At 32.5% G+C, this 13,062-nt stretch overlaps 1 protein-coding gene across 2 annotated transcripts in view; it reads left to right on the forward strand.

The window, feature by feature from the left end:
• LOC128992407 (adenylate cyclase type 6) overlaps positions 1-13,062 on the forward strand; it is a 197,970-nt gene that overhangs the window by 27,676 nt on the left and 157,232 nt on the right. For both annotated transcript variants that reach the window (XM_054415968.1, XM_054415969.1), the window contains exon 2: positions 4,749-4,782. The gene's annotated coding sequence lies outside the window, so the exon portion shown is untranslated. The remainder of the gene's footprint in view (positions 1-4,748; positions 4,783-13,062) is intronic.

Consider the following 13,062-nt stretch of genomic DNA (forward strand, 5'->3'; position numbering starts at 1 on the left):
AAGCTTTATTTTATAACGAATCAACATCTCAGCTTCCAGACTTCTTATCTAAAAAATGTAATGGTATTTTAATGCAACTCTAGTCCGTGGCTCAGTTTAACTAAGTTTTTTTTTCTAAAACCACCCACTACTTCCACAAGCTACAGCACTTATTCAAAGAGCTTTAGTAATTGTTTTAGAAAATTATCATTATAGTTCTTTATTATAGGAGTACCGTACCCACGTAGTAATTTTGCTATATTTCTCTGAAAAGATTCGATGCAAACTATTTATTATGTTATAAATTTGTACGTGTATAGACAACCATAAGAACAATTTTTTCTGTTAAAATAAGTTTTTTTATCTTTACCATTTACCTTTTACCTTACCATTTACCTTTTTTTATTTTTTTATTTACTTTAAATATGTGGATAAAACTTGCTGTTTACACTTAGGTGTATTTGTACACACATTTGCCATGAATCAGGTTTAAGCCTGTAATTACCGATGATATTCACGTTGTAATTTATCACTTAAAACATCTGCTGCTGAATCGAATGCGATGTAAGAGAAATCATTAATTTTGGAAATTTCACTACAATCGTTTGTAAAACTTTTTAGACCAGTCTAAGAATGATTGTTATGCACTGTAAATACATTGCTAAATCTCTGATGAGATTATTTTACCTTAGCTAAATGTCATATTGTAAAAAATCTTAAATGCAAGCTGAAGCCAGTAAAAAACAACAAATTGTTTAGTTGAAACAAAGGTACAGCGCCTGTTGTCAAATACGGGTCTCTTCCTCGTTATTGTATACAGATAAACTAAAACTGTAAATTATTGTACAATTCTTGTAGTTATCATGGTATGAAAACTTAAAGTTAAGGCAGTAAAAGAGAAACCTTTTATAGTACACACTCTGAAATATCCGTTCACCTGTGTATTTGTGACTGAAATCACACTTTATGTCACTAATTGTGAATATACATCCTGTAGGAATTAGTCCTCAATTGAAAATTTAATACAGGTTAAAACGTGAAACTCCATGCCATATTAGCCAGACAATGATGTGACATGTTGAATTTCTAGGGTAAAAGTTTTTTGTTAACATTTGCGCTCGTGTGAATTAAATAGTTATATGTACAATCATAGATAAAAGACAATGTACACACCTAGAGTACTGCTGGATATTAATTATATTGGTGGCTGGGTAGCTGAGTGGTTATAGTACTCGCCTAAAAATCAAAAGGTCGCTGGTATGATCCTGAGAGAAGTCAGTAGCTTTTTGATGGTTCAAAACTCCTGGACCCAGCCATCCCTGATCATTGGGCTTTACATAAATGATCATGAATTATGAAACAGCTGATCTTAGTCAGTGACAAAGCTACACACATCATCTCACAACATCCTTCACTCATTGAGTTAAAATACGCACCGGCGGCGTCCTCCTCTCAATGATAGTTGATATTGTCCATAAAATATAATCAACTACGAAACAGTTAATTCAAATGTTTACTATCTCAAGGAATGGAAAAAAACCTCTGCAATACATTTAACAATCTACCTGAATTATGCATAACCCCAACACAACTCTGTGCTCTAGATCATAAGTTTTAACAACATGATCAAACGACAACAGTGAAAGCACAGTTGAGCAGTCAGAACAGCAACGTTGTATTGTTGTGTACACAGGTGAAAGCGTTTGACAGAGCATTGTATCACTACGCGCACATCAATACACATTAATACACCTCAATACACTCAACGCAATACATGTGTGATGAATATGCATATGAATATTAATGTGAATATCACGCTTTTGCATCACCTATCCAAATTATTCCCTTACATAAAATGACTAACACCTTTGATGGTAATTTGTTATACCAACCACAACCATAACCTAATCTGACTTAAGGGTGGACTATGTTTCAGGTTAGGTTAGGTGGTTAGGTTAGGTTAGGTTCGGTTAGATTTGGTTAGGCTCGGTTAGATTAGGTTAGGTTCGGTTAGATTAGGCTAGGTTTGGTTAGGTTTGGTTTGGTTAGGTTAGGAAGATGTTGTTATTTTAAAATCTCATTTGGAAGTAGATTTATCGGTGTGGTCAATATAATACCAAATCACCCCTTTGACTATTGATACAACTAGACATTCCATCCATGCTAAATATGTCACTAGTTTTTTATAATTTTGAAGTATTTAATACCGGATGTAGTTGAACTGAGCAATCAGAGTGCGATTTTAAACAAAAGATTGCATTTGAGTTTTACAACCAACTTATGAAACACTCGCCGTTACTATCGGTTGTGACATAATTCAATTTTGAATAGAAATGTTAGAAAATTTTTTTATTTCTAAAAGTAAGTAGTTACATTTGAAATAGTCAGGAATATCCTGCAGGAAAAGGTGTTGTAAGAAAAGAAGCACGTAGAAGCTTCCCTTATCTAGTCATGGACCAAACCACATGCTAGGGGTAGAATGGTCCTCAGATTATTTTAAAACACGCCCCAATCACGCATCCACTTACTTGGGGTTTCTAGTTATTTGTATGTAAAAGTGTTAAGAAGTCTTGGCACGATTCAGCAGACTACATAAGTAGGTTCAACCATGTAGCATAAATTGTCTTACGTCCCTACACAATTAGCCGAATAACTCAATAACTCATTTATTTAGCTGGATTGACATTACAAATGCATTAGCCAAGTCAAATTTACTAAGAATTTAATGTTATCAAAATAAGAATTTTTTGAATTAGTTAAATTTTAATGATTTGTTACAATAATGGAATTAACTAAATTTCACTTACATTTGGGTTCTTTAAAGTTTGGAAGTCTTACTTTGTTTTAGTAGTAATTTGTTTTATTTTGATAAACTACAAATTTTGGAACAATGAAGGAATTTTATTTTGGAACCCTTTTGTGGTGAATTACAACAGATGCAACAATAATTCATCTGGGATAAACGTTACGAAGTTTATACAAACAGTTTTGGACAGTAATTATAAACAAGTAAAAAATGAAGGTTAGGTCACTTAAATGTAACTTTACTGTTCCTGGAAAGCCAACCTTAGCCTTACTGATTGGAAATTTGATTCCAGTTAGCAGGAAACATGAAGACTTCTAATGGCCATTAGATGTCCAATGATTACGTCATAGTTACGTAGCAGATGTTAGAGGCGTTCTCAGTAGCAATTACGTCATCTCTAAACTAAAAATCGATTCAAATCAAGGAAATAAATTGGCTCATTATCTGTTTGTTATTCAAATAAGTAAGCAAGAATAAATTTAAATGTATGAGCTTAAATGTGGAATGATAATTGTATATTGAGAATGTTTTAAAGAAAGAAAGGAGATGGGTGAAATATTTAAGTAGGTACTGATTTTGGTTGTAATTAATTTGGTGACGCCGATGGTGACTACTTAGTTTTTCTTCTAAGTAAAATATAAATTAAAAAGTAAAAAAAATAAAATAAATGAATTAAACGATAAACCTTGGATAAATTATTTAACAGGTAGAAATACATGTGTTAAATTATTACTTATATTGATTTGGTGTGTTGGTATGTAGCTAATGTTATGCATATACAAGATTTTGTTTAATATAATGGATTTTGGCCAAAATACTCATGATATTCTCATTTTACACGATTAGTAATGTTATAAAACATATAGATTGTATATGATCGTAAGTTGTTGTTTTATAGGCATGATTCAAACTAAACCCAACATTCCCCTAAAAAAAAATGTATTTTCAAGCCAAGATTTATATAAAAATAATAGTAATGATAGTAAAATTCAAGGGTAGAGTAAAAATGTTCTTAAAACTTAAGTTGAGTAGACTCTTTTGGCATCAATTTAGAAATCCTAATTCTTTTTACTAGGACCCTAGATAAAGGTCTGGTGCTACAGTTTACCCAACTGGACCCTTGTATCCCAAACTTCCCCTCTTCACCATCTCATAAACTAACCCCATACACACTGACCTTCTTCAGGCAACATTTTGTAGGTCAACACAAGCTATTGCTCGAAATAACTTCCACCTGATAACTCTTTCACCATTGCAACTCTTTTCTTAACGACAAAAAGCCATTATACCAGTGATCATCGTGTTATTTTTTACTTTACACATGTTTTTACATCAGTTCATGGTTATGTAGTATTTTTTGAACATACAAGCTCTCAAAACGTATAACTCCACTTTGTTTAAGTACATAACAAGGATCAAAAACTTGGTTAAATTACGTTACCGGCGTAAAACATTTTCAAAGCAAAAATAAACAGTACCATTGTGTTGCAATTACATTCCAGCCATTGGTTAATGTTTACGATCCCTACAGTTACTGTTCTAATATGTATAACATCACTTAAATTACCAAAATAAGCACAAGCAAAGCATGATACCTGTGTACGTGATTTGTAGCTTAATATTGTAGATCTTTGACTTGATCAGCTGAGTGGTTATTTGTAACAATAAAAAGGTCCCAAGAAAAGTCAAAGTCAGAAGCTTTATGATGGCTCGAAGCTGGACCCAGCTGTTCCTTATCATTGGGATTTAAATAAAACCTGGCTAATGATACAGCTGATCTTAGTCAGTAACAAATCTGCACAGATCTAACACCATTCTACACTCATCCTTATGGGTTTAAATACGCTCCTAGGTGGCTTCCCCGTCTCAAATAATAATAAATGATAATAATGATGGAAGTATTTATTTGCGTGACAACGAATAGTACAAAATATATGAAATAATGAATACAATTATTTTTCAGCTACATCCTCAGACAATCAAAGGTTCAACCATCAGTAAGTAAGATTTTATCTTGTATCTAGAACCAAAATTTAAAAATATCATATAAATCTATTTTTAAGTTTGTAGACTATTTTCATAACAGTATTGACCTTTTAAGTGAGAAACTAGTAAAGGCCATCTTCATTTCCTTGGGTTTGATGGTGTACAAATGGAAACCTTCAATTTCCAGACCATCTTATTACGTTAGCAGCTGAAAAGTTCACCATTTCCAGTCAAGTTAGTTTCAAACTTAGGCACTTGAGGTGTAATATGCTAATTAGATCTCTAAATATAATTTAAACTTTGTATTGCAACAAACAAACTAATCAAGTGAGTATTAATGTCTGGGTCGCAGTTACTTAAGTTTTTTGATCACGAAACTATCTAAAACCCAGCGTTCATTGTTCAATTACTGCCAATCGATAAAACTAGAAGTCCATCAAGCTGTAAGCCTAACGATCCTAGAACACCAAACACTGTTTGATTCTCATACGAGAGACTTTCTATGTATTCGAAAACCCCACTTAAATACATTTTAAATAAAAGATTTTAAATATTCAATTTTTTTATTTAAGGTATTAAACCAATTTCAATATTAACCTAACCTAATCTACCCAACGAAATACTGTTTGATTCTCATACGAGAGACTTTCTATGTATACGAGAACTCTCCACATTTGCAAGAAAATTGAAAACCAAGATAGGATTATACCTAAGAAAAAACCTCTTTTATTCAATTAAATAGCACTTCTGCTACCTTACAAATTCCACCAAAACTCCACTTAAAGAAATTTAAAAAAAGATTTTAAATATTTAATTTTTTTATTTAAGACATTACTTTAGAATCAATACCGATAGCGAAAAAACAAAGAATTAAAGCCATAAAGTAATTTATCTGGAAATGGCATTTTTACTCTCCAAGAATGTTTGAAATATTTTGACTCCACGTGTAAACATTTAATTTACATTAAATACAACTAAGTTTGGAAATAATATTTCGCTGCTAATTTGTAGTCCTTGAATCAATTACGAATACAATATTCCTAGTTTTTTTTGTGTACTTGATGGAAATCGTTTTATTTACTGGACAGTGAGATTTGACTAAATTTATTTTCAACATGACTAGTGAGTACTAAACGAATCATCCATCCAAAAGTGATAATATGAGTTAATTAACCAACAGCCAATCAGAATTACTTGATTGGTATTCCGTGTGTTTGTGGTTGCCGCGAGTTAGACTGCAGGTAATTAGTTTGTTTAATTACCCTAGAGGCTCTCAACATGTGAATACTTTGCTGAACCCTTTGTGAATAACTAGACATAGCTGTCAGATACGTCCAGTAGGATCAACAATTTTTAATGTGATACTTTGCTTTAGGGTTGAATATTAATACTTGAGGTGATTGGCTTTAACTTGTAATATTTATTTTTTCTTTTCTCACTAATTATTCAGGAAACGTTTAACTACATTTGATATAATAGGGAAAATCATTATACTTGAGTAATTACAAATATATGCAGCATTAAATGAACTGGAAGATTATAAGATACGTTATTAAATATTAAGTTGATATTTTTTCTCTACTGCTATTAGTATAAGAAGAATAATTAATTTTGTCGTTAATCTTTTGTACTAACGTAGGCATTGGCTAGCTGGAGCCTGTGTTTTGCCACGTTTTGCTCAAAGAAAAGATAGTAGAAGTTATAGAGTGTGCTCCAATTGTAGTTCTATGTTTTCTTTTGATGACATGACATTTGCAATAGTTTGCAATAAAGTTTCTTTTCACTTTGTTGTGATTGTAAAGGATATAGTAAGAATGAAAACATTAGTTTTGAACCATAATTTTGTCATAATAAAATTAGACGTACCACATTAAGGTGTGTTTCAAGACAAGTATAAAATGCAATTGTGAAATAGAGTGAAATTGTTTGTGTTGTTATGTTACTGACTAAATTCGTCCGTTTATTTTGTCCGGATTAATTAGAGCCTAATGATGTTGGGACTAGTTTTGAACCCTCAAAAAAGTTACTTCTCTTCTCTGGATGAAACTGGTGACCTTATGATTGCATGTCAAGCAGAATCATTATTTTTATTGTAGCACACTCTTTTGATTGCTTAATTAAACAAATTCAAATTTATTATAAACATGCCTATGATAAAAAGGATTGTTTACTTAATATTTGTGTATGTCCTTGAGCAGTTGGCCCTTTCAAATCCTCACATTTACCCAGGTGTTCTCCCATTTCCCTTAGAATTCCCGGAATCTTGTGGCACAATATTGGATTAGCTACAAGCAACTACACACGTTTCTCATATGTATGCGAGTCAGGTTTGTCACAGGCTGAAGATCCAACTCACATAGAGAATACCTAGAAAGTCTTTAACTTGGGAAACCAACGATACAAGTTCACCTAATTAAGTTTCACCAGTTTGTAGCATATTTTCCCGCATAAGCCTACTGCAGCAAAAACAGCCGTTTTTAAGGCATGCTTTGTGGGTCTAAAGTGGTATTTTTACTCTCTAGGGAGTAAAAATCAGCTGTTGTAAATTTCGATTGTGGCAATCGTAACGATCGAAATTATCTATCGATTGATTTATTAGTTAAGGTTTAAGCCTATTGTTGTCGATCGCTCGACATATCGAGGGCATAATGTACTGTAACATACTCGTAATAGACGTTATTTTTGAATCACTTACTAAACAGCTGCTTTTTTGTATTAGCAGAATTGAAAACAAGCTGGAAATAATTTTGAGAGGCTATCTTTACATTAAAGTTATTTTATTTTCTACGTTAGTTTGTTAATTAATGATACAATATGACGAAAAACCTCCCCACACGGGCAAAAAGTGTCTTTTTAACCCTCGTTTATTTTCCGAAAACCTGACCTCGGTTCAAAAAGAGTCACTTTAGGCCTTAGTGATGAAATATACTATTGTATGAAAATACTTCATGTTCAGAAATGTTGGTTGATTTTCCAAATAGTTACAGCTTAAAAATGATATGTTTACACTTTTCATCTTGGGATTCTTTTGTCAAAGATTTGACGCTTCTGAATACTATGCTAGTCAAGTTGTATCGCCAGGTGAAATCTCGAGGCATCTTCTACAAACTCCCCCTCTGTGATGTTGGATCACACAGAACGTGAAACCTGACTAGAATACATCAATCGTACGGACGTGACAATAAGCTTGTAGCTAATCTGATCTTAATGATGGTTGGTAGGTTTAGGAAAATGAGAGGAGATTAAAATAATTTTTAGGGCACCAAGAGGACGAAATGGTGCAATAAATAAACTTTGCTACTTAAAAGCTTTGAATATAAATACACTGCCATAAAGAAGACATTTTTCATTCAATTTTTTTATGATTTTAATTATTTTTAGAAATTGAAATAATAAGTAGTTTAACCAACAACAGAATCATCTGATTTAAAATGCAGTTTTAATTCTTGTCCTAACCTTAGAAAACTGAAAGGTGACTTGTTCTAATCAATACTGTCTTTAAAATCCACGTGTGTAGCCCCTGAGCTGGTTGACATAATGTAAGACTAAATTACTTACGTAATCCAGTCACAGTTTGACAAAATGTGTCAATTTCGAACATGTTCGGTGCTATAACACCATAATCTTTTTTCCGTGTTAACACACTTGTACGTACGTCAAAAAAGTCTACTAAGTTCTAAGTATCCATCCGATTGTAAAAAAAACTAAATAGAATTTGGAACTTATATAGACAATCTCTACATAAGTAACAACAAAACAGTACTGATTAAGAAAAGTAAAATAAGTAATAAAATAACTCAGAGATGTATTTACTTAGTTGGAGTAGCATTAGCAGATAAGAACATCAAGTAGAGGTAATGCTAAGCAGGGAAATGTATAGGGTTAAAGTAAATAGAGACAGTTAATGGAAATACGATTGTATTAACGAAATATTAATACAGAATAACAATAGGATTTTAAGCGGAGAAACATATTCTCCGTATGAAAACAGAATTGATGAAAAAACATATTTTATAGACAAAAGTAACTAAAATGCGTTTGTTGCTTTTAAATGAAATCATCTATCAAAGTAATCTCACATTAAAACCTGATAACGATAAAAGGATCAAGGCTTTAAAAAGAGTAGCTACTTCTTTAGAAGTAAATGGATTAATCCTATACCGAGACAAGATACCGGTGAAATATAACATATCCCTCAGCGCCCGTTTATCATTTTGTATATTTTTTTTGAATCTGCAAGCTTAAGCCAAGCTTTAGAAAGTATTTAATATGGGACTAAATATTCATTTAGTGTTGGATGCTTATAAATTATTAAATAAGTATTGTTAAATTTAGAACCTGATTGATTTATTTGAAAATTTATCTCATATCTAGTTATATTACAATAGCCAAATATTTAAAAATAAATAAATAGGTTGTCTTTCATTTATCTTAAATAACAAATAAAAATAAACTTGTAATGTTATAAAACCAAATCATTATAATCCAGAAATTCATCTAAAGAGTAAAAACATCTTTTAACCAGGTATTGCGATAGCTGTTTTGTAAGAATTCGGATTTTCTAGTGTTGAAATAGGTCAAAAGAGGTTTGTTTAGTATAAAATGTCATGATACTATAGTATTTCGAGGAAGGGAAGTTGGTAAATCTAATCTAATCCGTCGACCTATGTAGCACCGGTAGCACCCTACTCCTTCTTATAATCTAAAATATAATTCTAAAATCCGGTATTAAAAGTCAAATATTTAAATTTATGCAATAATTCATCGAACAGTGTTAACATCTATAGCAATACATTATTATATTTACAACAAGTATGTTCTGATAACTTTTTATTTATTTCGAAAACACGTGATACTAGCGAAATGAAAATGGATCTTCAAAGTAAAGTATGTGAACTACTTTTAATCAGGGTTGAAAAAACATAATTTAATTCAGTGTCCCCCAGCTTATACGATTAAGGTTACCTAATGTTACCGTCTTTAAGTTTTATACATTTAAAGTAACGGAAACCAAAGTCCAATAATGATGGTTTAAACACAGAATGTACTAAATCCATTTCAAAGAATTGTCAAATACCAATCAAAACTTTACTGAATCAATTAAGAACAGTTTCGTTCTGCCTGAGTGAGAGATAACGATTTGGTAGTTAGGATAATGTTCCTCCTTAAAGTGTAATTTTAAAATCCTTGCGTAAAAAGTTGAGTGTTAGATTATTTGTTATCCAGCTATCTATTTGTAACATCGTGAATAGTATCTACTATATCGTGAATAGTGGTGAATAGAAAAGGGATGGGAAATATAATTCTTTAATCAGATATTATGCTTTAACATTTTTAGTGATATTCCTTAACTGCAATATTTAGAAAATATCCAATCAATTGTTTACCAAAAAACGTGGTAAGGCATGCGGGTGACAATATTGCATTTGTTGGGTTTGAGCTCCTGGAAGTCAAAAATGCATATGTTCAACACATAATAAACCGTTTTATTTTATTATATAATATTTTTGATAACTGATAGAATTTAAGTTTCTAACGGCGAATGATAATTAAATAATTTAGCGTAGGACACTCTGTTGTGGGGGTTAACCTACTAATTCACTAATTTCGTCAAGGGTTAGGAGGGTATCTCATTTTAGACCCACAACGTACGATAGGTTACCTTAGCCGTAGCGCTTAAATTAAGTCATTACAGCAAAACTTTTAAGATACCTTAAAAAAGTTGTTAGAAGATTGTGTTCTGATCAACTAACAATTTTTGAAAGAACGTTATCAATTAATAAAGCGCTAGCAAAGCAAGTGCCTTTTTATCTTTTCATTTTTATTACTTTACCTGAGGGTGTGAACTAATTAGTTTTATTTATTTGATTAACAATTCCTAATAATATGAAAGACTACCACGAAAATACATAATCTGGTAAATATCCGATACAGTTCTTGAATACACAATAAAGTTAGGCCTATCTCTGGATGGTTTACATAAAGTTTCAAGGTCGGTTCATTCGCGCTTATATTCGGTTTAGGTTTGCCCGCTGTTAAATACAATAGACACGTCTTTATCCGTGGTCAATACCAAATAGCTGACATGTTTGTAATAAAAAGTAGTTATGTGATTTCCACCCATGTTTCAGCTTTGACTTCGACACCAATCCACAGTCAATAAGAATACAACTAGTTTTGTGTGGTACAAGATGGGTTAACGATTTGAGTTCTAAAAATCGAGGCATAATTTTTAATACTCAGGGTAGTATGTACTCGAAATTATATTCGCATAACTTGTGAAAAGTTTAAAGTGTTTGGTGGAGCTCTTGTTGGTATATACCTTTTTCATGTGCTAGTTTTGAAATTGGCTATGGTTTTGAAACTGACTTAAAAATAATCTGATCCACAATATAGCTAATTATTGAATTAATATGCGTCTGGTTGCATTTCCCTCAACATTGCTACATTTCCATCGGAAACGACAAACATTCCGCTGCAATCTCACATTTCCCGTTACATATTTGCATATCCCTGTAGATATACACATTCCTCTCACAAGTATTATTTACATGATTATTAATTGTAGATTTCTTATCGTAGGATTAATATATTTTGCTTAACTCGTAGTATCGGTTCAGTTCTGGGTAATGGTCGAAATACAGATGTAAAAAGTTATCGAATAAACAAAATATGCATATAATACATAAATGTAGGAATTTTCAAAAATATAAACAATGGTTCATATTGAAGAACTATACTTACGAACATAAACAACTTAGTAAATAACATGAACTTTTACCAAACGACACAGAATTGGTGGGAAAATATGAGTAAATTAAAGCCTTTACTGCATGTAGGAAATATGAAAAGCCTTGCAAAACAAAATATTTTGGTCTCTTTAAGGGTTCTTTACCTATCCAAGGCAGATTGTTGATAAGCCACAATAATCGGACTGTGAGTAAAATGTATATATAGACAATTATACTTCAAGATTAATAAAACGAGCAGTCCAACTTAATTATTAGGTGGTAGACCTGTTGAAAAAATTCAATGAGGAAAACACTCTCCGGATTGTACACTTCGACTACTCTTATACTCTAGGTAGCCGTGGAGGAAGTGTCCCGCCGTTGATGCCCACATTGTTTTTATACAATGACGGTTGTATAAGCTGATCATCAGTCCACTGCCATCTAGTTAGTGCCTCTCAAATGCTCTAGGAAGCCGTGGACGAAGTGTCCCGCCGTTGATGCCCACATTGTTTTATACATCGAAGGTTGTATAAGCTGATCATAGATCATCAGTCCACTGCCATCTAGTTAATGCCACTCGTATACTCTAGGTAGCCGTGGACGAAGTGTCCCGCCGTTGATGCCCACATTGTTTTATACATCGAAGGTTGTATAAGCTGATCATAGATCATCAGTCCACTGCCATCTAGTTAGTGCCACTCGTATACTCTAGGTAGCCGTGGACGAAGTGTCCCGCCGTTGATGCCCACATTGTTTTATACATCGAAGGTTGTATAAGCTGATCATAAATCATCAGTCCACTGCCATCTAGTTAGTGCCACTCGTATACTGTAGCCGTGGACGAAGTGTCCCGCCGTTGATGCCCACATTGTTTTATACATCGAAGGTTGTATAAGCTGATCATAGATCATCAGTCCACTGCCATCTAGTTAGTGCCACTCGTATACTCTAGGTAGCCGTGGACGAAGTGTCCCGCCGTGTGCCGGCGCCGGTGATGTCCACATTGTTGAACCAGCTGTTGAATATTAATTGTCGTGTCTGTCCGTGACACAAAGTGATTTAATGACTTTACCCACCTGCCATACATTTTTAGCGAACAAATTGAGCGGTTCGACGTGTCATTAATTACACTTTGAACTACAATAGCCCCGTGATCGTTATTTTGGAAATTATTCACAAAAGATGTTTTAAATATTGTGACGGCATATATTATTTTGAACGAAACAATTGATTCATACATTTTGTTCATAGACTGCTTGGTAGTTGTCTTAATTTAAACAAATTAGTTTACTTTGAATTAATATATCACATGTTTTTTAAAGTTTGTTTACGTTAACATGCGATAAAGATTTATTCTGTCTTCCTTAGTTCCAGTCGCATTTCGAAGCTACTCCGGTACATAATTTGTATGATAATATTGTGAATGACTGTAATTTTGATACACAACTATAACATATATCTTTGCTGTGTAAAACAATCCATTTATTTGGTTAAAACGTACTTTAACTGATCTAAATGTAAAAACTATTGCTTATTTACAAACATAAGCTGTTAATAGCA

The sequence above is a fragment of the Macrosteles quadrilineatus genome, unplaced genomic scaffold, assembly GCF_028750875.1.
Source record: "Macrosteles quadrilineatus isolate MER2022 unplaced genomic scaffold, UCM_ALF_1.0 Scaffold_4__1_contigs__length_99947679, whole genome shotgun sequence".
NCBI lineage: Eukaryota > Metazoa > Arthropoda > Insecta > Hemiptera > Cicadellidae > Macrosteles > Macrosteles quadrilineatus.